Source organism: Lutjanus erythropterus, chromosome 18, assembly GCF_056507025.1.
Source record: "Lutjanus erythropterus isolate fLutEry1 chromosome 18, fLutEry1.hap2, whole genome shotgun sequence".
NCBI lineage: Eukaryota > Metazoa > Chordata > Actinopteri > Lutjaniformes > Lutjanidae > Lutjanus > Lutjanus erythropterus.
Genome location: NC_139334.1, coordinates 25691548 through 25716083, shown reverse-complemented (window position 1 = coordinate 25716083; position 24536 = coordinate 25691548). Strand labels below are relative to the sequence as shown.

General features: G+C 40.4%; 1 non-coding gene across 1 annotated transcript; it reads left to right on the top strand.

Moving 5' to 3' along the window:
- The first annotated feature begins 23840 nt into the window (after positions 1–23840).
- On the top strand, positions 23841–23912 carry trnap-agg (transfer RNA proline (anticodon AGG)). Its single transcript has one exon. It is a non-coding gene; the product is annotated as a tRNA-Pro (tRNA).
- The last annotated feature ends 624 nt before the right edge of the window (positions 23913–24536 follow it).

The following is a 24536-nucleotide window of genomic DNA, read 5'->3' as shown; positions in this document are numbered from 1 at the left end:
AAACTTTGTGATAATCCAGATGTTAAGACTTTTCACTTTTCATGATAAATTAAGATATTTCACTCTTGACCAAAATCTTGGACTGACTGACAGACTCACAGGTGTCAGGTGTCATCTGCCATATCTGCAATCTGCGTTCATAAAGATGAGAAAAAACAGCAGTCTAAAATAATTAAGTTAGCACCTGGTCACTAACAGCAAGGATGTAAACAAGCTAGCAGCTGTTGCCTTTTCTTTAATGAGGATTTATTATTTTGATGACTGGTCTTGCTTTCCCAGATGCAGATGCAGATGTTCGACCAAAACCAGCCAGACTGACTGAAGAAATGGACAACATGCGAGCTTCCCAAGAGTAAAGCCAAAACATCTTCATGGCCCCCTGGTGGCTGGCTGCAATATAGCTCATAAATCCCACCACCTGCATTTAATAAACAGGACATGGACCAAACTAAAATATCAAAGTACACATTAAATAACTGTTTTCCAAAGATGGTTTCCGTCATTTTAGGTAAATCTTATCACAAGTTTGTTCAAGTGTTCGATTTTCTGATTAGTTTGGTTTTAATTAGTTATTTGATGTTATAAAAGGGGGGTTCTTGTCATGTCTTGACAGCTGAGGCTCCAGCCCTGATCACTTCTGCACAGACTCTGGCTCCAAATGACGTCACCAGAACAAGATGGCAACGCTTCTATCCAAGATATTTTGGCTTCATTTTTGTGGAGTGGGAGTTCATCTTTATTTATGTCAATGTTTCCACCCAGTTTTAACAATTTTGTTGGGAAAGCGTCCTCCTCAAGTGTTTTGTGAGTCTGTCTCCTTATAGTCACACTGCTATCATGGCTAAAAAATAATGGAACAGAGGAAGGAGGCCATGGGTGTTTTTTTTTCTGTCTTTAACAGAAGAGCAGAAGCTGAAGAATGAGCACAGTAGAAACAACCCTTTCTCCAAAAATGACATTTACATGCTTCTAATAAAACAGATGCATGGTTTTAAATGCACAGCACATGCAAATTCTGCTGCTATCAAAGCAAAACAAAAGACGAAGTTTGATGACATTGTAGAGTTGGTTTCTTCATTGTCAAATGATGAAAATCTATCAGTCTTTATTGCTTGTATGAACAAGGAAGTTTTCCATCTAAATGCAGAGCTGAACCACCTGCCTTTAACATTAACTTTTCTGTCTCATGGCTATAAGTTCGACGTGGTAGATGAATACGCTTTATGGACTTGAAAGAAAACTTGCCAGCAAATATAATCCAAACAGTAAAAGTTGGATTTGTGGTAAAATCAGTTATCATAAATAATTTCTTGGGAAAATGGTTGGTAGAAGCTTGAAATTCTGATTTCCAAAAGGCGACAACAAGGCCCTTGATATTTCGTAAGACCGTGAACCTGATGCACTAATGACAGTCCATAAATTTTGAGATGAAAACCTTGATGGCTGTCTTGGCAGGGGAAACATGCTTTTGTTGTAACCCAAAACTTGGGCTGGGGAAGTTTGGAGAGGCAACAACTTTGTGGGATTAGTCTCCATGGCTCATGTATATTTTCACTGAAAACAACAGATTTTCACATTCCGCAGCATCATTTATTCATCTGACAAGCATTATGGTTTCAGACTCGCCTTATTAGATGATGCAAATACTTTCCTCTTGGGTGGAATCTGGCGTCTTTTTTTTTTTTTTTCTGCTCCCAAAATGAAGTTTTGAAATAAAGTGAGCAGCTTCCAGTTTGTAGGGACTTAACTGGATCCACCCTGGTTTTTTGGAAGGAAACCGCTTCCATTCCCTCCAAAAAGAGACTCAGAGCCGCAGCTCAGAGGCTGCTGTTACACAACCAGTGGGTTGGAGAGCAGCATTCTCACATGCTGATGTTAACTACATACGCAGCACTTTCCGCAGGTCAAACCCTCAACCTCCAAACCCACAGACTATCTATTAGACTCGAAATGAAGCTGTGGTACAGAATTCCATTTGTGTTAACGTAAAAAAAAAAACCTTTAGCTGTGTCATGGTGCAGTCAATGATGAAGAATAAGTTCTTGCTAAGGGCCAAACCTTGTGACTCATAGCTGGTACTTATTATACACACTTACAGATGTACATGTGGCTGCGCAGCAGTCCCATACACAAGCTATGGTCTGCTGTGACGTCTGTGATGTAGACAAGAGAGAAGACACTAGCTGGAAGCCTGGAGGAGATGGCCAGTGACTTGGCCACCACCAAGTCGAAACATTCTGTGAAGGTTGGATCACCTGACTACCTCTTCTTCCGGCCAAGTCTCCATTAAAAAGTAGTTATAGCATCTTTGGTGTAATGCAAACGTGTATGTTTTTGGTTGCATTTATGCCACATTTACTTCATATAGCATGGATGGATGGATGGATGAACCACAAACCACACATGTTCTTGTTCTGTTGCATTAATGCATGTGTCGTCTCTGTGCAATACACTTTTGGCCAGATATAATACGAGTGATGTTGCAGATAATTTCTCCCTCTGCAGATGAGTAACTTACTTGTAAGTCCCAACAGTAACTCCCCGTTTAACTTCCAAACCTCATCCTGTTGGGGGATATTCCTATAAAAAGACTGCTGCAGCTCATATAAAAGCTGAACCATCTAGACCTCTTTAATAATTAGTCTCTTGTCCTCCTTTGATGAAGGGAAATAGAAACTTCAGGGATGTCAGTATCGATTTTGACCAGATAAAATAAAGACAGGACAAGTGTTAGATTAGGACGTTCTCATTAGAAGGAACCGAAGCAATCAGCTGTTTGTTAGTTCGCATTTCTTCCAGTCAGGAAGGTACATCGTCACAATAAACTAGTCCAGTATGCATGCTCTGTGGCTGGGGAATATTCACTTTGATTATCAACCAGTCTTACAGCGGCTGTGTGCAGGCAAAAGCTTTGCACAGCACATGTGATGGTTCTGGATGCATGGATGGAAAAGATTTCCATGTTTCTGACGTTTTGGCATCACATTGGTTGTGTGAGTGTTAAAATACTGTGTATCGACAACACAGCACTTCAATAATTATTCAGTTTGGGTTTAATTAGCTTGAACAACACACTTTGTGTGTATTATAACTGACAACATTTATTCTTCTTCTTCCCAGCTGTAATTACCACTTGAATGTTGACATGAATGTTACTTACAAGTCTGAAATGTGTAATTATAGCAACTGTGATTTAACCTTAAACTGAGATTGTCACCTTCGATTTGGAGACATGAAGGACACCTTCCCTGTGGCCTTGTGCCTGAGGACACAAATCATTTGCAGACTCTAAGTCTCTATAATCAGGTCAGAGATGACACTGAGTGACAGACGACCTGCCCGTCATTTTACGTGTTATTCTCTTCTGCAAATTCTGACATTTCTTCACACACCACCTATTGAAACTCTTGATTTTATTATTTATTTATTATATAATTCCAAGCATTTTAAAACACAGTGTATGTAAGTATGGGATGAATTGATTTAATAAGGAACAATGCATTTTTTTAACACAGGACAATCCCATATTATATGAGATATAATGAACCTACTGAGCATATAAAAGTTTTTAATGTGAAATAGCAGATTTTATCATCCAGATAAAAACTTGATATATTAGCAATTAAAAAAAACACGCAAACCATAAAGTCAATACTCATGTGATTTTGCTGCTGCAGTCTCAATTGTTCAGGTGTGACCAGTTTCTACATCAGCTAATGTTTCTAAACTTCAGCTAGATTTTGTTGTGTAACTGACCTTATGCAGGTATCTGACTCTGTTAGCCTTTTCTACTTTTTCTACTGTTATGCTGTTTTAACCTGTTGAGAGATTGCTGATTAGGTCCTCTTTCCTTGTTCTTTGTGCTTCTACCATGGATAAGCAGTCTACGTGGTTAAATACTTTCTTGTCTGTCTTTCGTGACATTTTCGTGATCATGAATCTGCATGGGGTCTTTTATTTTGAAAATTAACCGGATTATCCCTTCCTTTTCCTTTTATCCCGTCTGACTTCCTACCAGTTGGAGCTGCTCTGTGCTGATTGACGCAGCATCCATCAAAAATAGACTCGGTGCGGATTCTCCGCTGACCGGAGCGCCGAGCCGCTTCTGGGACGTGTCTGAAATGTGCCGCGGCGCTTCTGGTGGAATCACAAGCATGTCCATGGTTTGCTCCGACTGCCATGGCACAGTCGTAATGCGGCACAGCCGTGCCGGAGGAAATTGCGGGTTAGTCTTCTCTTGAGGAGACTGACATGTACCCTAGTCTTAACTGTTAGCCTAAATTAGCTTCATACGTGTAGTGGTTAGTTTTAAAGTTAAACTATAACAAATATCCAGGCTAGAAAGCTTTTTATTTTTTTGATTGGGGATGTGGCAGCCTTTTTGCCACCAGTTTGCAGACATTTCTGTCATTCTTTATATTGGAAATAATGTGAAAGATGACTGGGAAATAGTCATCAGAAATTCCTCATGCCTGGCCATGTTTATTGAACTGTATAATATGATGAGGAATACATATTCTACCAGTAAAGCGACTGACTTGAGAAAAACTAGGGAAAATTTAATGTGCCATAATTCAGTAATTACCATTTATAGCCACACTGGCCATGCAGCAAAGCTACTGAGGCTTGTTCTCACTGAACAGACTCTGACTTACATTACTGAACAAATGTACGTAGATTTCCATACGGAGAAATCCTTCTGGGTGACATATGACAATTCAGCAACTCTAAAAGTTTCCAGGAAGTGTGAAATTTGTTAGAAGTTTGACACCATATAAATGAAAGAGTAGGAAAAAGTGGTTATGGTTACTGTGGGAAATCAGCTTTTGATGGTGTATCTTGTGTCAAACGGAGAGTTTTATAAAGCCGAGCTGGAGGCGCAGTAAAGGAATTCCTCAGTTTCCTCCCTGTCCTCCATTTGTCCTCGTCATGTTCTCCCCTCATCGTTAGAGACAGACCACCAATAACAACGCTCGAGTTAATTCATACAGCTGCGGCACGGCTGATGCCGTACGTCGTCCCACATCAAGAGGGGTCACAAGTTTGTTCCCCCGCCGCAGCCAGTATGTCTGTCAACAGCCCTGCAGCTAAAAGGCCAAAATGCAAATGTGACTCCAAATAATTAGCTCTGAACAAATCACACTGCGCTCAGATAAAGCCCTGCATTCAGCAAGAACCCAAACTAGTTGGCGTAGAAATGTTCAAATAACCCTCCATTATCGTTCCACCGCGCTGGTACGCACCACAGAACAACAAAAATAACACGAGTCATTTGGCACCCAAACATCTCATGCATCTGTCGTGCACGCTGAGGCTTTGATAGTTTCTGGATCGCCCACAGAGAGAACCAGATTCCTTTTGCTCAAAATAGCTGGCTGTTAAAGTAGATGATGTGTTTAAATTGAAGTGGTGTTTTCCCACTTGTCATTTAATGTGGGGATGCAGGGAAAATCTGCACATAAACATAAGACACTGGTAAAAAACAAATCAGTCTAAGGGGTCAGAAAAGGAAGACTTCCTTTTTCTTCTTAGTGCCAGAATGTTTACACAGCTTTCTGAAGAGCTTTTTCTCTGCAGCGTTATTCTGATGGGATGTTTTCCAAAACTAGGTCCTATAAATGGATGTTTTGTCTTTCTTGTTTTGTTTTCATGAATCATTGTGATGAGATACAAATCTCTACTGAACTGATGCCCAAATTACTCATGGTAGGGAGTGTTTGCTGTGAAATAACAGTGCAGCTATTAGTGATGCATAATTTACAATCCTCCTAAAACAAAACTTAGCATTTAAATAAATATGCAAATACTTGAGAGCTTCAAATAGAACAAACGGTCAGTGACACACAGCGGTGGAGAAAGTACTAATACTACACTGTAAAAATACTCTTTTACAAGTAAAAGTCCCGCATTGAACATATTACTTTAAGATCCACTGGAGCAGTAATGAAATGCATGTTTTCATTAGTGTATAATCACCTAAAAAGTTGTGTTTTTTTACCTTAGAATGAGCTGCTTTTATCTACAGAGGACGCATGCCCTTTTCCATGTAGGCCAGCATGTTGCACTGCTATATTTCTACAGTAGCCCAGAACAGACAAACCAAACACTGATGTATTTTATGCAACTTTTGCGGCCGCCGTGGACATTAGAGATGCAGTAGGGTGTCTGTGTGGTGCTGTGCTCTCCTGTGCCCAGGTTCTGCCCCTCCCCCCTTGCAGGTTGCAGTGATTGGCATCAGGTGCAGCTGCTCTGCAATCAGGACCTGGTGCTTAAAAACCTGGAGAGTGCAGCCAGTCAGGGCCAGAGGGCCATTCGGCAGACTCAACTCTGCTAGTCTATAGTTTAATCCTGCAGCAGCAGGTTAGACTACTCGTGGGGATTGACAAGTGCTTTGTTAGCGCGCTCAGCTAGTGAAGTCACTTGTCTTTGTGTTTCATGTGCCTTGTTTACCTCATGGTTGGCAAGGGCACTCGTTTGGGCGCCCCCATGTGCTTTGCTAGTCCCGCCAGCTAGCAAAGGCACTCGTTGTGTTCTGTGCTTGTGTTCTTGTTAGCCTCCCTGGCTAGCATGGACGCTTGTTGTCTTTTGAGTGTGTGTGTGTGTGTGTGTGCGCATTTAATTTAGCAGGGTAAGTTAACCCTGTTAGTTTAATTTAACTTAATTTGACACATTTGTTAATAAAAGAACCTTGTTTACATTTTTGTCTCAGTTCTCCTTCCTTCCTTTTTCTCCCAGGTAAATTTATTTAATGTTGCACCCCTCATCCCCAAGCCCAACGTGGGGTTGTAACAGTGTCATAGTATTTTCACATCTACTGCATTTATTTTCAACCAAACCAGAGCTGGTGATTTTTGAACAAGCAAAGACTTTTTGGTGAGTTTTATTTTGTTTTTCCGGTTGAGTTTGAAGTGTGTTTTACGAACAAGCTGATTTTAGGTCGGTAAAAGAGCGATACTTGAATTCAGAAGGTGTATGGTTCATCACAGAGAACGGGTGTTAGAATATTTTTTTTCTTGACGTTTTTTCTGAGTTTATTTAGTTGTTTAGACGATAAAAGAGCTTGTGGCTGCTCGTACACGTCTCCCAGCTGAGACTACGAGAAGATCGGACTTTCTCTGTATATGGGGATCGGAGGGGAGAGAAGGTTGAGCATCAGCACTGTAACCTCTGTCACTGTATCGGCTGAGTGGACGTTAACAAAAACAAAGTTTCAACAAGGTTTCTCAACAAAACCATGCTTCCCCAGTGTTTTAAAAGACCCCCAAAATATGAGAATCGGTCATCTGTCCTTTTTGTTTGCCTGCTCCTCCTCTCAGAAAATGTGTGCTTCAAAACACCAATCAGATTTGCCTCCCCTTATGACATCACAAAGGGCATAGCACAGTAGATTGGCGACCGTCCCGCCCACTGAATAACTAGTGAATCACAGTGGGCAGTACCTGATCCCTTCAGGAGAGGGAACAGACACAGAGCATTTCAGACAGAGGGTGAATAAAAGAGCTGCAAGATGGCCAGTATAAGAACATTAATAATGTGTTTTATGAGTGTTAAAGCCTGTAAACCTACTCTATTAGACCCACCAAATAAAAAATATGAACCCCAAAATGAGCTTAATATGTCTCCTAAGTGAGTTCTAATATCATACTGTAAAAACACTCAAGTGAAAAAGATGCAGGTATAATCAGGAAAATACACGTAAAGAATTTAAAGTAAAACTCACTGGAGAAAAACATTCTCTGTTACACTGTTATATATGATATCATTAGATTATTATGACTCATGCATTAATGTAAAAGTAGGATTTTACAGCTACAGTTGGTTGAGGTGGAGCTCATTTTGAATTGTAAAACTTTAATACATCTCTGAGCACAGAAAAGGAGCTGTTGCTAGAGTTTTAATGGATTTGGAGGATTATCTATACAAGAATGCAAAATAAAGGAGAAATGTTCACTGTTTGACCAAATATGTCATTGATTTCTCTTACAACCGTCCCCACAATTTGTGAAAATACACACAATTTCTGTTGGGTAGTTTAATTAATAACAAAAAATCATATTTTATAAGCTTTTTCTATGTTTCTATGCAAATATCTTAAATTGCAAAGTAGCTGAAGCTGTCAGATAAATGTAGAGAAGAAGAAGGTTCAGTGTTTCCCTCTGAAATGTAGCAGTGGAAGTAAAAAAAACGGCATGAAAAGAAAAGGCTTGAGTAAATTACAAGTACCTCAAATTTGTGCTTAAGTGCAGTACTTGAGTAAATGTACTTAGTCACGTTCCACCACCGGCGACACACATACAATACAGTGACTGATAATTGTCACACAAACACTCCACTATTGTCAGAGTGCATCTTTCAGATTCGACGCGCTGTTTAACCTGTATATTGGCTCGACGTGTCCGGACCTGCAGGTGACTTTTATTGAAGGAGCGAACGCCTCCTCAAACACCGGCAGGCCCTCTGACAAATCTACAAAACACTCTGAGGTTTTGTTTCGGTGTCATTTCTCCACTTTGTGCGCCACTGAGGTTGGGATTTGTCCAAGCAAAGTTCCTATAAATACTTTTGTGTGTTTTATATGTGCTTTTTTTTAAACAAGCATGAAAGAAAAAGGAAGCCCGGTGCTGTGCTGAAGAACGGGCCAAGATGACAGATAACAGATCAAAGCTTGGAAGGGGAATTTATGCATTTTATAATTGATTTTGTGTGTGTGTGTGTGTGTGTGTGTGTGTGTGTGTGTGTGTGTGTGTGTGTGGAACAGAGCTGTTTCAGCGTGACCAGTAAAAAAAAAAAAAAAATAGGATCATAGGTGAGTGATTGTGTTACTGTGTTGTGAAGGAGGGAGCAGGATGTCAGGAGACCTGTGAACAGGTTAAGGCCTGTCCTGCATTTAGAAAGCTGGATCCAAGCTGACATGCAGGAATGTGTCTCCATGTAGAGCGTGAAATCTGTGCAATGCAATCTGCTCTGTCTGTGAGCTCAAAAACAATGTCCAAAAGATAAAAAAAAAAAAAAAAGAGAAGAAAAGGTGTTGATCTTTATGGCGTGAAGAGCTCAAATTTAAATGTTAAAGCGGTAATATTGCAACTAAGGTTGTTAAATTCCAGATATGTTTAAAGAGAATAATGATAAACGCAACAGCAGCATGAGAATGTGAGCAGATGTTTGTCAAAGATTCGGGCTGGGATTTATTAAAGTTTGACGGATGTCCTCACATCATGTTTTTGACAGTTTGATTTATTCATCTGACGTTTTTATTGTGAGGTTTCCTGTTTTAATTAAGATGCAGTTAAAACAAATAAAACATATCAAATATTCCCCTGAAGTTTTCACAGCAGATGTTATTATGCTGCTCACTATTTTATATACTCAGTGTCTCACCACATAAATACTGCATATGAAGTAATGGTTACATAGGATTTCATTTAAAAAAAAAAAAAAAATTATAGTCTTCATCAGGCTTGCTGGTCAATCAGAGGAACATGTTGTAGGTATGACATAGAGCAGTCATATCCAAAGACTGGGTCGTGACCCACAGGTGAGTCACAGGAGAATTTATTTGGGTCCTCACATAAATAAAAGACCATAGAGGACGTTCTGCAAATATAAGATTTATATCTGCAGTATACCTTTGATAAAGCATTTCAAACATGTCTGTTGTTTTAAATAAAGAGCCTGTTATCTATTTCCATCGAAATGCATTTAGGATTTAGGATGCATTTAGGCTAAAATGTCCTATATTGTTTTCCTTACAAGAGGAATTAAAGACAATGAGACGGCCTGTTAACTCAGCCCAAATTAATTTATTTCTAACTTATAGAGTTTTAACGTGTGCATATATTTTAAATAAAGCATCAAGATAATATAAAGTGATGCAGAAATGGCAATAAAAATGGTCCAGAATTTATTATGACTTTGACTGACTATGATCATTTTTAAAAAGTGGGTCAAATAAAATAGGTTTGGGAAACACTTTGTTCAAATCAGATAATCATAAGTGTAAAAGTTCCTGCGTTTCCGTCAGACAGGAAGGGAATTCTTGGAGGAGACAAGAAGTAATCATCATGGCATGAACCCTCCCGACCTCAACTGCCTGAGACTCGACCTCTCACCTCCCAGATGACCTCACCCGCTGCTGCGGAGCTGATTGTGGTATCAGAGGGCCGGAGGCGAGCTGCTTCAGTCAGGAGAAATGAATCTTCCACATGCTGCAGGAGGAATGTCATGGTCCAGACAGTCCGGAGCTCCCCCCTGGGAGTTCAGGAATTCGGGCACCTGTGAAATTCCCTTTAGTGTTTAAGTGCATCTGCAGGCGTGTCGACCAGAGAGCGGGAGGATGTTTGATTTGCCTTTCATGCCAGTGACACAGTTGTCTTATAGGCTCACTGGTGACCTGATAAGAGATTTTTTGTTTGGTGTTCAACAGTTGAAACAGTGTTTGTGGTTTTCTCTTTTTTTTCAGAATGTGATTTCAATTATTCTGGGATCAGACCTGAACGTATGACTCAGAAAGAGATCAGTGCTTTGGAAACAGTTTTCATCTTCTTGCACCACAAACAAACTAAGTCTACAGCCGTGTTAGCTGCTTCGTGAGTCAGCATGCTAAAATACTCACATTGACAAAAATGCTGATGTTTAGCAGCCAGTGGGTATAATGTTTACTACGTTCCCCTTTTTAGTTTAGTATGTTTACATGCTAACAGACTAAACACGAAGAGCAGCTGAGGCTGATGTCATTAGTTTTGCAGATATTTGGTCATAAAACAAAGTATTTTAAAGAGCAACTTATAATCTTGACCCGATGATGGGGCTCGATGAAACAACACGTACCAACTGACATTGTCGTCCCCAGATCCATCTCGCTCTGATCAAATTGGTGGTGGCAGATCACCAGAAAGTTAAGGTGCCCACCCCACTGTAAGAAACAAGGAAATGCACAACCCCTCCCACCTGTCAGTCTTTCTTTTAACAAACCAAGCCCCCAGGAAGAGTGTCGGGCTTTGAAGCCAATTTGACACAGTGGGCTAATCGAGTAATAATTGTCACATAAAAAGACATTTCCCCATAGATTTACATCGTGAAAGAGGCAGCCATAAAATCGTGGATACATTATTTTGGGCAAAATGATTAATGTTACTATCAGGATTTGATCCATTCAGTCAGATAACATTACATTTACAACAATGATTAAATCATTGTATCCCCATTTGAATTAGCAGAGAGCATATCCTGAAGTTAGCCGCTCCAGCGCGATTCTTTTATGGGCTGCATGATACAGAAGCTGAACATTAACTTAGCTTAGCATTAACAGCTGTTTACATGCCAGTCTAAAAGAAATGTTACAAGTTCAGCATCAAGTTTCATTCACTTTAGTCGCTAAGCGCAATGTTGGATTGAGGGCCAACTGGATGCTACAGTGACTCAGTATCACCGCTTGAAGTACAAAGTGTTTTTTTACTAGACTAGAGGGGCCGGGGCTAGCTGGTTAGCATCCTAACTTCGGTAGATACCTCTGAATCACAATATACGTCTTTGACATGAAATCAAATCTAATTTTAGTTAATATTTCAGTGTTTTAAAGCAAAATTCTTACACACAGATCCTTTAAGCTGCAGTGAAATTCCTTCACCTCTGTGTGAAACAGTTCTTAAGACAAAAAATGTAAGTCCATAAATAAAATGTAAGTCAGTGATTAATGAATGAGGGTTTGAAACAGGATGAAAGACACAAGTTTTATGTAACCTACAAGATTTGAGAAGTCCATTTTTGACCCTTTTAAAAACACCTTATAAATCAGGCCAGACATCGCTGACAGAGTTTTATCACTTTCTGACTGGTTCTGTTCTTTACTGAAACAGTGGCTGGAATTTAAAGAGGAGAGTCTGTGAACTTCACAGGATGACAAAACTGGACTCTTTTGATGTGCTGCACAGTTGAATCAGTGTCAGCGGTGCCTGCAGCCCAGACAACGTGTTGGTGTCACATTTCATAATCTGTGTGTATGAATCCTTTGAAGCAGCAGGGCTGCAGTTCATGAATGACAACAGAAAAAGTCTCTGCAGCAGAAACTGTTCACAGCACTTAGACACATACAGCAGAGACTTGTGTTATTTTATCGCTTGTCAAAATTAATTGATTGATTGACTGATATGTTAAATGTAGATGCTTAACAGCTGCAAATATTAAAGTCTAAAATGCGGAGCAAATGCAGTCAAAAACAGCAGCTTTTAAAATTTGTGTATACTCTGAAATTTCTGTCTGGATTATTTGTCAGTTTAATTTGCATGCTCTCATGTTTTCCCTTTTTTCTTTCTTTTATCTTTAAATAATGCTCTGATGCCAGGGAAAGGGTGGTCTAGTGTCATGATTTCTTTAATTGTGAAACATGGCAGTCATTAAAGGATCAGTGCATATGATTTAGCTTCAACTAGCGGTGAGTTTGCACATTTCAAACATGTTGCTTCACCGTCTACCTTCTAGCGTGACCATGAAAAATAAGAAAAGGCCAGATCTAGAGCCAGTGTTTGGTTTGTCTTTTCAAATCTACCGTAGAAACATGGCGTACTCTGGAAGAGAACCCGCGCCCTCTGTAGGTACAAACAGTTCATTCTAAGGTAACAAATACGACATGATTCTTATTGTCAGGTGATTATACACTAATGAAAAAATACTTATGAACATCATTCAGCAGCAGCAGAAGAAATTTATGTAATGTAGAATGAAATACTGTACATTGATGCTCAGCTTCAGATCCGCGGGACAGAGTGAGGATTCTTGCGCTGCAGTCTCCAGACCTCCACAGCAGCCGGGACACAGTGAGGCTGATCACACCACACGTGTGACACACAAGTCTGAATAAAAGAAGTTAGAACCAAGTGATGTGTTTTTGTGTGTGTGATCTGTTCTTTCTTTTGATATATCCCATGTTAACTTAGCTCAGTCATCCATGTGGGACTCGGAGTAGAGCTGCTGCTCCTTTATGCAGAAAGGAGCCAGCTGAGGTGGTCTGGGCATCTAGTAATGATGCCACCTGGTCACCTCCCTAAGGCCAGAGATGTACTTGCAGTTTGACCTATGTGTTTGCATTCGCATATGCATAATTTCTGAGGACGCGCACAACCATTTCTGAGGATGCAAGATACACGAGGCAGTCATGAAGCATCGGGATGCGTAGGGGTGCGTATGCTAACGTGTAGTTGAAAGCCAGTATATTTCCAACCTAAGGATGTGTCCCAGGCACGTCCAGCTGGGAGGAGGCCGCGGGACAGACCGAGGATAAGGTGGAGGGATCATATGTCCACCCTGGCCTGGGAACACCTCAGGATCCCCCAGTCAGAGCTGGTTAATGTAGGTGGGGAAAGGGATGTCTGGGGTCCCCCGCTGGAGCTGTTTCCTCTGCAACCCGATTTCGGATAAGCGGTTGAAGCTGGATGGATGGATGAATGGCTGGCACTGGCGGGGAAAGAGTTAAGAATTGCACCAAAAAAACTACTGAAAACAAAACAGCTAAAACTGTCATGTCACCTTACACAGATGAGTGTGCAGCAGTGTGGTTTTGTGTTGTGTTTCTTTGTGTAGCGCAACAAAGATTAAAGAGGAACCTGCGATGTGAGGAAACCAGAGAAGGTGGTGGTGATAAACAAAATGAAGAAAACAACAGTAGCTGTGGTGAGAGATGAAAGCAGCCGAGGGACTGTGAGCGTTTAACATCACATCATAAATCATGTAACGGCCTCTACTTAAGAAAAATCACTGTGAAGGAGCTGACCACAAGACGTACACATGGAAAAACAACCAGAACAGTTTTTACAGTCCAGAGCTACTGACATAGTGTCATATAAGCACTTAGATCTGCTGCACTGAAGGTTTCTGTGGCAAAATCTCAGCCAGCAAGTCTCTACATTATAAACTTTTGCAAACTTTCTTTGTCTTTCCCTCCTGCAGGGAACTCTGTGTCCTTCCACAGTCTGCACAGTGCCTACAGTGTTATATAATTCATAGCATCCTCCTCAAGCTGTACGTTCACTTGTCATAACTTGGTGAATATCGTGGAATAGACCAGCTGAGCATTAACATCCTGCAGAGGACATGATATAGCTCAGAGACTCGGCGTCCTTCGGTGGACAAACATGACCTGAAAGATTTAAAGACACGATATATTCTCATGCTCGATCCATACTGGGAAGTAATGAACATGTCAGACGATAGATGAGCTCATTTTAATATTAATCAGCTGATCACAGAGGAGGCGGCGGAGTTCAGACAACATGAAACATGAGAGCGGCTCCTGATAAGTTCATTACTGAGGTGAGTTAAGGCCCATTATCATCCTCTGAATTCTAATTAGCAGGTCATAAAATATATCCTCCCCTCTGATCAGGGACAGAGTGAGAGATTCTTGATGTCCTTTCTTCTTCTTCTCTGGACTCAAGCTCCTCTGCCAGTCTCAGCTTGTGGACATTTTGCCATAATATTATTCCACTCATAGTCGTATTTCATCCCCACAGTACACTGCTCAGAGTCAGCATGACTCCTGTGCAGCTGATTCTTCTCTTCACTTCACATGTTTAGTTTAGCATAAACGTTTATTTTTGGAAATAGTTTTTTGATTACAAAGGAAAAAAAATGTTGACCTGTGATCTGGTCACTCACCAGCTTCTTTCACATCATATGAATTGCATACAAAGTTCTAGCAAAAACTTGTAAATGGACTTAATTTTTATTAGTTTAATTTATTTAGCCTCACAATACCAGACAAAGACAGATTCTGCCACCTACTGATCATCAGGTGGAAAATGGGGATCAAAATAAAAATGACATAACAAAGAAAAAAAAAGTCAAATACAGTGCATGGAAATTTCCTGAAGGATGAGTCTGAGTAATGTAGCTGCACCACAATCACATGTACATGCCTCACTCCCTGGTGTACATATGAAACGCACCCTTCCAATCTGGTACTCTATTTACACCTCCCACCTCTCCCTCCTGCCTGTCAACGCCATTGCTGCCCTGCAACAGCGTCACAGCCTGTTCATTCAGCCCCACCACCTCCCCAGCATCCACCTGCAGGCTCCACCAGGTGGTCACTCTTATATATATATCTCTATGTAAACATAATCTGCGAGGAGTGATGAGGTCAGAGACGCCAAACTCTAACTATGTTCTGCTGCTGCAATAAACAATTTTTAAATGTGAATTGTCTGACTGAAATGTTCTTACTGTCAACACGTCCCATGAAAAGACCAAAAACTTCATACACCTTCCTTCTGCTGTAAACACTATAGAGCACCATATGTGTATTAATCCACACCTGAAAATAGTCCCCAACTAATGCTCCATTTACTCCTGTCTGAGTGAGGTTTGCTCACGACTATGATGCCCAGTAGTTACAGGAAATTATTTAGCACCTTTTTAAAAATGATACTTTGCATTTGTGACCTTGTGAATGCCTGTTTTAAAAAGAGAGCAGGTATCTTGAGTCATGAATGGATCGAACGCTCAGATGGTGACTGCCATTGCCAAGCTGACCTTTTATTATTAATTCTAATAACACTCAAAAGTGAGACAGCTTGTAGAGTATGAAGTGGAAACAAAACTACGTCATCATTTTTTTGTGGTAAGAATATGGACAGAAAAAGACAATCAAGAGGACATAACAACGATATCCAGCAGTCAGCTTTACACTTAACTAATTAATAAATGGCACACTTTAACCTAAATTTATCTCACACTAATTAGCCTAATTTCCTTGCGCTACCACGAGGGCGATGACTGACAGGTGGCTGTGCACGCCACAACTGAGCGGGTATGGTCTATGTTAGAATATAGGTTTAACTATTGCATTTAGAGACGGCTGTTTCAAGAAAAACTATTGGATGTACCGATGCAAACGCGAAAAGATGCAGCAAGGACCATAATATACTGAAACTGCTAAATTCTCGCTAACACTAAGTTATTCCGATTTTGATTTGTGGACCAGTCAGCCGACAGCGATCTGTGTTGGTGTCAAGTGACCCGAAGTCAAGTGTTTGTGGTTGTTGGGCAGTGAAGGACTCTTTATGCATGAGCACCTCAGCAATTAATTACATTATCTGACCTCTGAGCTGCCGACAATCTGCTAAATCATCACTGCAAAGATACAAGTGACAGGAGAGGACACAAACGGTGTCTCCTGATACACGCACAGAGGATCAACATGTTATGGATTTTAAACCTCCTATAGACTCACATGAACCCCGCTATTATTCCTGAGCCGTCCCCTAAAAATACATGTTGACAAACAGCAGAGCCCTGCAATTAAAAGGCCTGTGAGACACACTGACTGCTGCTGACGAACTTCAGTAATTGTTCCCCTGTCATGTAAACCTTGTAATTACCTCATGGAGATCGGGGTATCTTCTCTCTGCGAGGTTGTCAGGACTGAACCAAAATAGTCTGACTCTCTGCCGCCTCCTCCTCCTCCTCCTCCTCCTCCTCCCCAGCAGCTGCAGCTCTCCAGAGAGAAACACCGGAGTCATACTCCTGCTAAGAGGCTCTGCGCCTGGAGCCTTTTCCTGACACTTCGTTTCAAAGATAAACAGGAAGTAGGAGCTGTACGGCAAGAAACTGTGCCAGGAAGTATGTTGTGAGGGTTGAGGGAAGTGTTGAGGCCGCGATGATCAGAGGATCGGCTGTTCTACATGGTGGATAAGTGGGTGATAGAGATTGTCAAACTGTTTCACTCTTTGGACATCAGTTATCATCTAAAGAGACACAGATTGTGAGAACAAGCAAACCGATAAAGACAAATTGTTTCTGCAGCTCTCTCAGTGATGTTTGGGGCAGCAGCAGATTACAAAGGAGGTTTTTATGGCTGGAAGGTTGCCAGGTTGGACGAACTGAAAGATCCTGGCTGGCAGCAAAAGGGAAATCCATTTAAATTGATTAAAACGGTATGAATGTCTATGCAAATATACACTCACTGGCCACTTCATTCGGCACACCCGTTCAACTGCTTGTTCATTCTTTACCTACAGAAACAATGCCATGTGTCACTGAGTTCTTCTAGCCAGCTGATTTTGGAGAAGTCACAAGTCCTAAACTTTGAGTTTCAGGTCCTAAAAAAGTCATAATGTAACAGTCAGTTTCCAGCCTCATTGATTCGCAAAGTTACCTAGCTGTTCAGCTGAGCGTTAGCTAGCTTAATATGTTAGCATTAGCCTTGACGTACTGCAATTAGGTTTTTTCTTGACCACCTCACAGTTTTTGTACGCCAATTAAATTATCTTTGGTCAGTTTTCCCAATTAGCACTCAAGCCCGCCCTGATTACACCAGGCATGTTGCATCTGTGACACAGTTTTGATCTGTTCTCCACATGGCTTCATGCCCCTCCTGCAGCATTTCAGAAGAACATTTTGCTCGCCTGATTTCGTTGTCCTCCACAGTGTTTTATTTTGAAAATCAACCAGATTCTCCATGCCACTCCTTCATCTGACTTCTTGCCTGATTTGATCTGCTCTGTGCTGCTTGACGAGACAAGCATCAGAAATCCACCCAGCAGGTATTTAAAGCAGAGCAGATGCCCGGTTCTGAGATGCGCTGCAGCACCTCTGATGGATTGTGTAGAACAGCTGTGATCAGCTCCAGCTGTGGCACTGCCTGAACGTGACACAGTGGAATAAAGCTGTTATTGTACAGTATTGTGAGTTCTTCGTGGTTCTCTCCTGCAGCTTGACTGGATGCTGTCAGACTGGTTCAAAACAAAGTAGATCTGGGGGTTCTGGGAAAGTGTTGACAGCCTCAACTTACAAAGGGAAATTGATTTGTGTCAAACTTTTCAAACAAAACACTTTTTAATCTTTGAGCTCAAGCTCAAGTCAGACACACTGGTGTTTTATTGATGAATTCTTTTTCTACAATGACTTTATTGTTTGTGTAGGATTTTCCTTCTTAAACATTTAAAAAGTTGACGAAGTTCTCAGACTTCAGGGTGGGGCTTCGATTCCTGTTTCCGGCGGACATGCTGCTCAACAGTTGCCCTCAGACAGAGGTAACTCTAATGTTCACGGCTAAAGGCCAAAACAACCTGTCAGTACTGGTTAGAGGAAATGCTTTGAAGCCACATCTGCCTGTACAGCCATAATACCACGCATGCCAATTACACAGAGCGCTGCGGGGCATCGCCATCGTCACTGCCCCGATTATGTAACCGCAGTATAAAGTGAGAGCGTGGACCGCTGCTGAAAGGTATGCTTCACCAGTCAGTAAAGATTTTCTGAGAATAGTCTTTCCTGAGAATGTTAATAACAAATATCCATACGGTGACATTTACTTTCTGCAGCAGCGAAGTTAATTGAGTTTGTTCTGCTGATAAAATAATGAGTGTAGACCTGCTTTACACAGCCGAACACACATAAACTCAGCCTGAAAGGAAAAGCATATCGACCCTGACCTTCGCAGAAATATGGCAGACTGTTGCTCCAGGCTCTGACCCGGCTGTTATCTGACTGATTGTAGTGAGCTGCTGTTCTTCAAGAGCTTCAGATATGAGCCCTGACACACGACATGCAGCTTCAAAGTGCTCAACTCTGAACTGACACAGTCTATAAATCAACTCTAAAGACCCCTGAGAGGACCTCACCAGAGCTGGAAAGTAACTAAGTACATTTACTTAAGTACAGTTTTCAGGTGCTTGTATTTCACTGTCCATTTATTTAATATTTCTACTCCTCCAGCGACACATTGTACTTTTTATTTCAGTACATTTTTCTGGGAGTTATTTTGCAGATTAAGATTTTACTTAAAGACTATAGGATCAGTCTATAAATTATGACGGTTTATTATTGATTTAACTGCCAAACAGTAGACAAAGTAAGTTAATGCATCCATAATAATAATCACCCAATAAAGTAATATATATGTTATATTATAACACTCTGAATTTAGGCCATTCTGCATTTACTTTTAATACTTAAAGGTCCAGTGTATAAAGGTCCATGGGCTGAATCAGGCCCTTTGGTCATTCTTCAAATGAGAGAGGCTAATGCACCCTTTTATTGTTTCTGGCTGTTGTTGAGCACAGAAACACACTAAAAAGTCTTGTGTCAGGTTGGTTAAGCAGAGGGAATTTGGGAGAGTCAAACCGAATAAAAAAAAAAAAAGATGTTAAATCCCAAACTGTGTTTATTAAAACAACAAGCTTCTAATCTAGAATTACAAAGGTAAACTGTTTTTCTTGTACTTTTGTAAAAACATAATTTGTCTTTTTCAATTATGAAAACTAATTGAGTTGATGAAAATGTAAAAAAAAGCTAAATTGTTTTATACATTTAAATTCTAACTTTACAGGTCACACAGGAAAAGGGACTTTTTTCAAATCTGTTCTCTTTCTAAAAAGTAGAATTGAAGAGGCCTGGGTATGATTTACAGGGATTTATTGACCTTAGGATCTCCTACACTCTTTGAAGGGGAGGGTGAGTTGAGGTGTTTGCAGTCTGCAGGCTCACTGCTAGATGCCACTAAATCTTACATACTGGTCATTAAAAATATATTGCACTGATAAATACTGTTAAAATTTGAGACTTTTTAAAAGGGAAAACTTGCACTTGCTTCTCCACTACATTTATTTCAAAGCCAAATGTGTTGTTAACTTTTCAGATTCAGATTTAATATAAGGAGATTTTGACACAATAAGCTTATCAAATATATTTTCTAAAGATTAAACCAGTGGATTATGATCTCCCATTAAGAAAATCTGTGTCTAGTTGGGCGTCTTGTCACATTTTAGACGTCTATTGTTGTTGTCTTTAGGGCTTTTCACACTGCATATTCTTAGCTCAGGGCTAAGAAGGATAACCCTGAGCTAAAGCTGGGTTTAACCCAATTTGGGTTGTGGCAGAGTGAAAGCTTTCTTAGCCCGGGGCTAACAGCTCCAAAAGTTCCAAAACTGCTTTCAGCCCCAAGCAGGGCTGGAAGTAACTAATTACAACTACTCAAATTACTGCAATTAAGTCAGTTTACTTGTACCATCACCATTAAACATCAATGGTTTAAAAGTAACTAATACTGCGAGTAGTTCTTGAGAAAAGTGTCTTGTACTTTTACTTGAGTACTGGGTGTTAACGTCAGTAGTTTTAGTTGTAATTGAGTAATGTTTTCAGTAAGGTAAAGTCTTTTCACCACTGGCCCTGGGTGAAGAGCAGTGTGAAAACCCTTCATGATTGCTCAAATTATTCAGTTTCACTTAAGAAGCAAAGATAATTAGCTACACCGCACATAGCTACATCAGTAAAATGTAAAAATCTGTATCAACAACTGAATAAAGTCATATTTAATAATATATCAGTCACAGGGGACATTTTTCTGCAGAATGAGTATTTTTATTTTTTATACTAGAAGAACATTCTGCTGATAATACTTGTATTTGTTTAAGTAAGTAGGATTGTGAATATAGGATTTTTTTTTCTTATTGAGTCATTTTACAGTGTTGTTTTGGGACTTTTACTGAAGTGACGGAGTTCTTCTTCCACTACTGGAGCTCACAGTGTGGCAGACAAACTCAGGATGTACACAAGGATTGACTTGTCACATTTTAGGCTCATAAAAAATCCCAACCTTTCCTTTTCCTTTTGTCCTGCTCCTGTTAAGAGATTTAAGATGTACAAATCACCCCCCCCCCCCCCCCCCCCCTTCACATGGATGTGTGAGTCAGGAAGGCAGATATCTAAACACACTCTCCCAAACTCACAGGCCAGATTTGGTTCATTCTGCTGACCTGTGATAAAGTTTAAACCGGGGGTGTGTCTCATGTTTTAGTTTTGGGACTTTCAGAGGATCCAAGAGGACCAGATGTGTGTTTCGCATCAGGTGATGCGCTCCAAAACAAACTGTTGGATCCATGGAAACTGCCGCACCTCTCATTGAGTTCAGTTTAAAGTTAGGGGATTTGAGTAAACATCGGCCTCCTCCAGACCAGAGAGGATTTCTGTCTTCACACCAACGCAAACCACAAGACGCATAAAGGAGTAAAACAACACCTCTGCATCACTGACGTTCAACTGTTTGACACCTTTTACATTAAGTTTGAGGTATTTTTAGCAATAAGGAATGTATTTATTAGGTTCATGAACAGGTCATGAAAGACCCTGTTTATAGCTTCTTTATTCAGCTTTTTCGACCATTGGCCAATAAAACAGACCGATTTTTCTTTATAGAGTCTTATTTTTGACATTATATTTTTGTGGTTATTACGGGGGGGGAAACAGTACCAGTTTTGTCCACAGAGGGCTCCAAAATACACACAGTCTGAAAGTTCCTTGTTGTAGCTTTACGTAAAGGTAACACAGTGTCTGGCATTGTCTTGCATTCGAAATTCTTCTTACGAGAAAAATGTACTTCAAGTATCAAAGTATCAAAAGTCCTCATTATGCAAAGTGGCCCATTTCAGTGTGTTACATTGTGGAGCCTGGAAAGTCCCAAAAGATGATCTGCATAACTTTTTTTATCTATTTGTATCTGCACCAGAGATGATGTGAGCCAATCAGCATCCTAGGAGGGGCTACTGACAGCTACATGGTTTTAGGTGTGACGACAGCCAGAAGTGTCCGTGGGAGTGACTCATCTTGAACAAACAATGGCGGCTCCTGAAAAGGTTAGCGTAGATACTACGATAGCATCAGTTATATCAGAAGTTGAGAGGATTTATTCATTGAAATAGGAGCAAAGAAAGACACTGAAGGCTTTCATCGATGGAAAAGATGTTTTCGCTCTTCTCCCGACCGGCTTCAGCAAGAGTTTGATCTGATTGGTTGAAGTTAGCCGGCATTCAACGTGATAGATGGTTCATCCAGTCACTTAAAAAAATGTTTTTTGAAAGTCCCCGCCCTTTTCCAAACAGTCTCTATGGACGAAACCTTAGAACTTCAGCAGCTCTCTTGTAAGCTTTGTTGAGGGGACATTTTTTTTATTCTTACAAGTACATGATGACCTCACGCATACTTAGCAGCATAACTGTAAACACCTGTTAGCGTATGTGTGACATTTAATCTGTAAAAATGCACCATATTTAATAAGCTAATCATATGGTTTGTGCAGAAAATCAAAGGAACTGTTGCAAATATGATGTAGTGAAGTAAAAAGAATAAAATACAAAGAGAGACGTTAGTAAGTACAAGTACCTCAAAGTAAATGTAATTACTTTCCAAAACTTTTTATAACTTTGTTATTTTATATAAGAAAACCTTCTCAGGAGCTGCAGTTCAGTGGAGTTTCCTTCTTGCATGAGTCAAAAAAAATCTGTGAGTCAATGACATTTATTTTTTCTTTACATGGACCTCAGTGTGTTTTTTCTTCTTTCCCCTGCTGGGATGTCTCTCTGCTCCAGACCTTCTCCTGAACTGGTCGGCACATTGCAAAGCCTGTCAGTATATTTTCCTGTGTTTATACCTCGGGGAGCGTGTGCTGCTATTTTAGTATCCCACATAGAGTGAGAGAAAGAGGTTTGCATACAGGCGAAGACACGGGGCGGGGTTTTTCTCTGTGGCATGACCACAATGATTTCCTGAAAATATACCTGCTGCAGACTGGAGGGGAGACACAACAACAAACCTTTTTGTTCATTTTTTTTTTAATTTCTGTTTGAGCCACCATGTAATTATCTGACCTGAGAGGAAGTGACACACAGCTCATAGATGTAAATGTGGGTGGGAAGAGGGCAGTAGAAAAAAATCATTTTCATGGACTGTAATCATAGAGGAGAAACAATTACTCACTAAACAGTCTTTTGATGGATGTGAAGCAGTGCAGTGGACCCATGTGGGCTGAACAAAGAAGGAGATATTATAGCTGCAGTATGGCGCCCGTCCTCCAGACAGCAAATTAGTCATGAAGGTAAAAAGGTGAGTTCACGGGTTTATAATTTGTCATCATCATGTGAAGGAGCTTTTAAAAAACATAGAAGTGTTCAAATTCAAATGGTCAGTCTGTGGCAACGATCATTTCATTCTGCATCACTTTGAATGTTACTGAACACGTGTGCCAAGTTTGATGCATTCCCAATAGGACGTTGTTTGTTTGACTGATTGATGTTTGATTCATTTGGAAAAGAGAGAGAGAGACAAAATATGTCAAAACATCTTTATTTAGTATATTTTGAAACTTTCTCATGCATTTGTCCATTCATTCATATCATGAAAACTGCACAAAATTCAAATATTTTACAAAAATTCTGAAATTAAAGGCCAATTTCCCCGGTATAAGTGATCAGCAAACCATGTGGCAATGTTTGCAAGACTCTAAAACTTGTATATTTTAAAGTAGGCCAGCTTAGCTTAGCACAAAGAATGGAAGTAGGGGGAAACTACTAGCATAGTTCCACCAAAGTTTTGTTTGTAATGTGATGCAACATTCAACCATTTAAATTCAGTCCCGGAGTAATGTTAAACCTTAACTAAGACGGTCTAGAAAAGCTGCAATACCTGTATCATTGCAGATTTTCACAAGCTTGGTTTCCAGCTAGCTAAGTGTCAAGCATGCAGTGGATTTGTAGTATAAACCTGTAACAGCTACCACAGGTTTCCTGAACTTTTCCGTGGTTTAGGCGTCCTAAAATCGGCTTGAACTGAATATTCAGCCTGTAACCAGTTCTGCTGTTTGCATCCCCAGTATGACATCAGTGCAAACTCTCTAGCTGTTTAGCTTAGCTTAGCACACGGACTGGGAGTAAGGGGAAACTGTTAGCATAATTCCACCAAAGTGATGTCAAAATTAGCACCTCTGCTTGTGTTCTATTAGCAAAAGTGCTTCTACTGCAATCCAACACTGATTAATTTGATTCTTTTTTTGAAACAGGGATGTTGCTCTTTGTGGCTCGTTGGTCTAGGGGTATGATTCTCGCTTAGGGTGCGAGAGGTCCCGGGTTCAAATCCCGGACGAGCCCACAGCAACTTGTGTCTTTCCATCCTTAGAATTCAAAAATGGACAGTAGGCACATTATATATCTAGAAAAGCACACAAGGTTTATAAAAGCAAAACTACAACAGTTACTTCCTGGAATTATGACCCTTCTGGTTTGGTGATTGTTTAAATGATGAATCTTCTACTGGGTTCCCTTCTCGCCAATCTTTCTGCAAACATTGTTGAAGCAAAAAAGCAATCATATCCTTTGAAGTGTCAGTGAAGCTGATTTTGTACTCACTAGGAAAAAGTTAGGGACTGGAGCAGTGCTTGCAAGACCCCAAAACGATTGTATAGTACATACATGTCCAGGAGCTGTTTAGCTTAGCTTAGCACAAAGACTGGAAGCAATGGGAAAACTGCTGGTATAGGTTGACCAAAGTATTCGCAAAGATGTTTCCAGAATCTGCAGTGAATAATTCTGACTGTTTTACCGACAGAGGGAAAACCTGTTATTGTGGCTCGTTGGTCTAGGGGTGTGATTGTTGCTTTGGGTGCGAGAGGTCGCGGGTTTAAATCCCTTGGATGAGCCCTGTCTGAACTGTTTTGGTTTAGTCAAACATGAAGCAGTCTAGAAAAGCAGCAAAACCTGCTCCTTCTCCAAAAG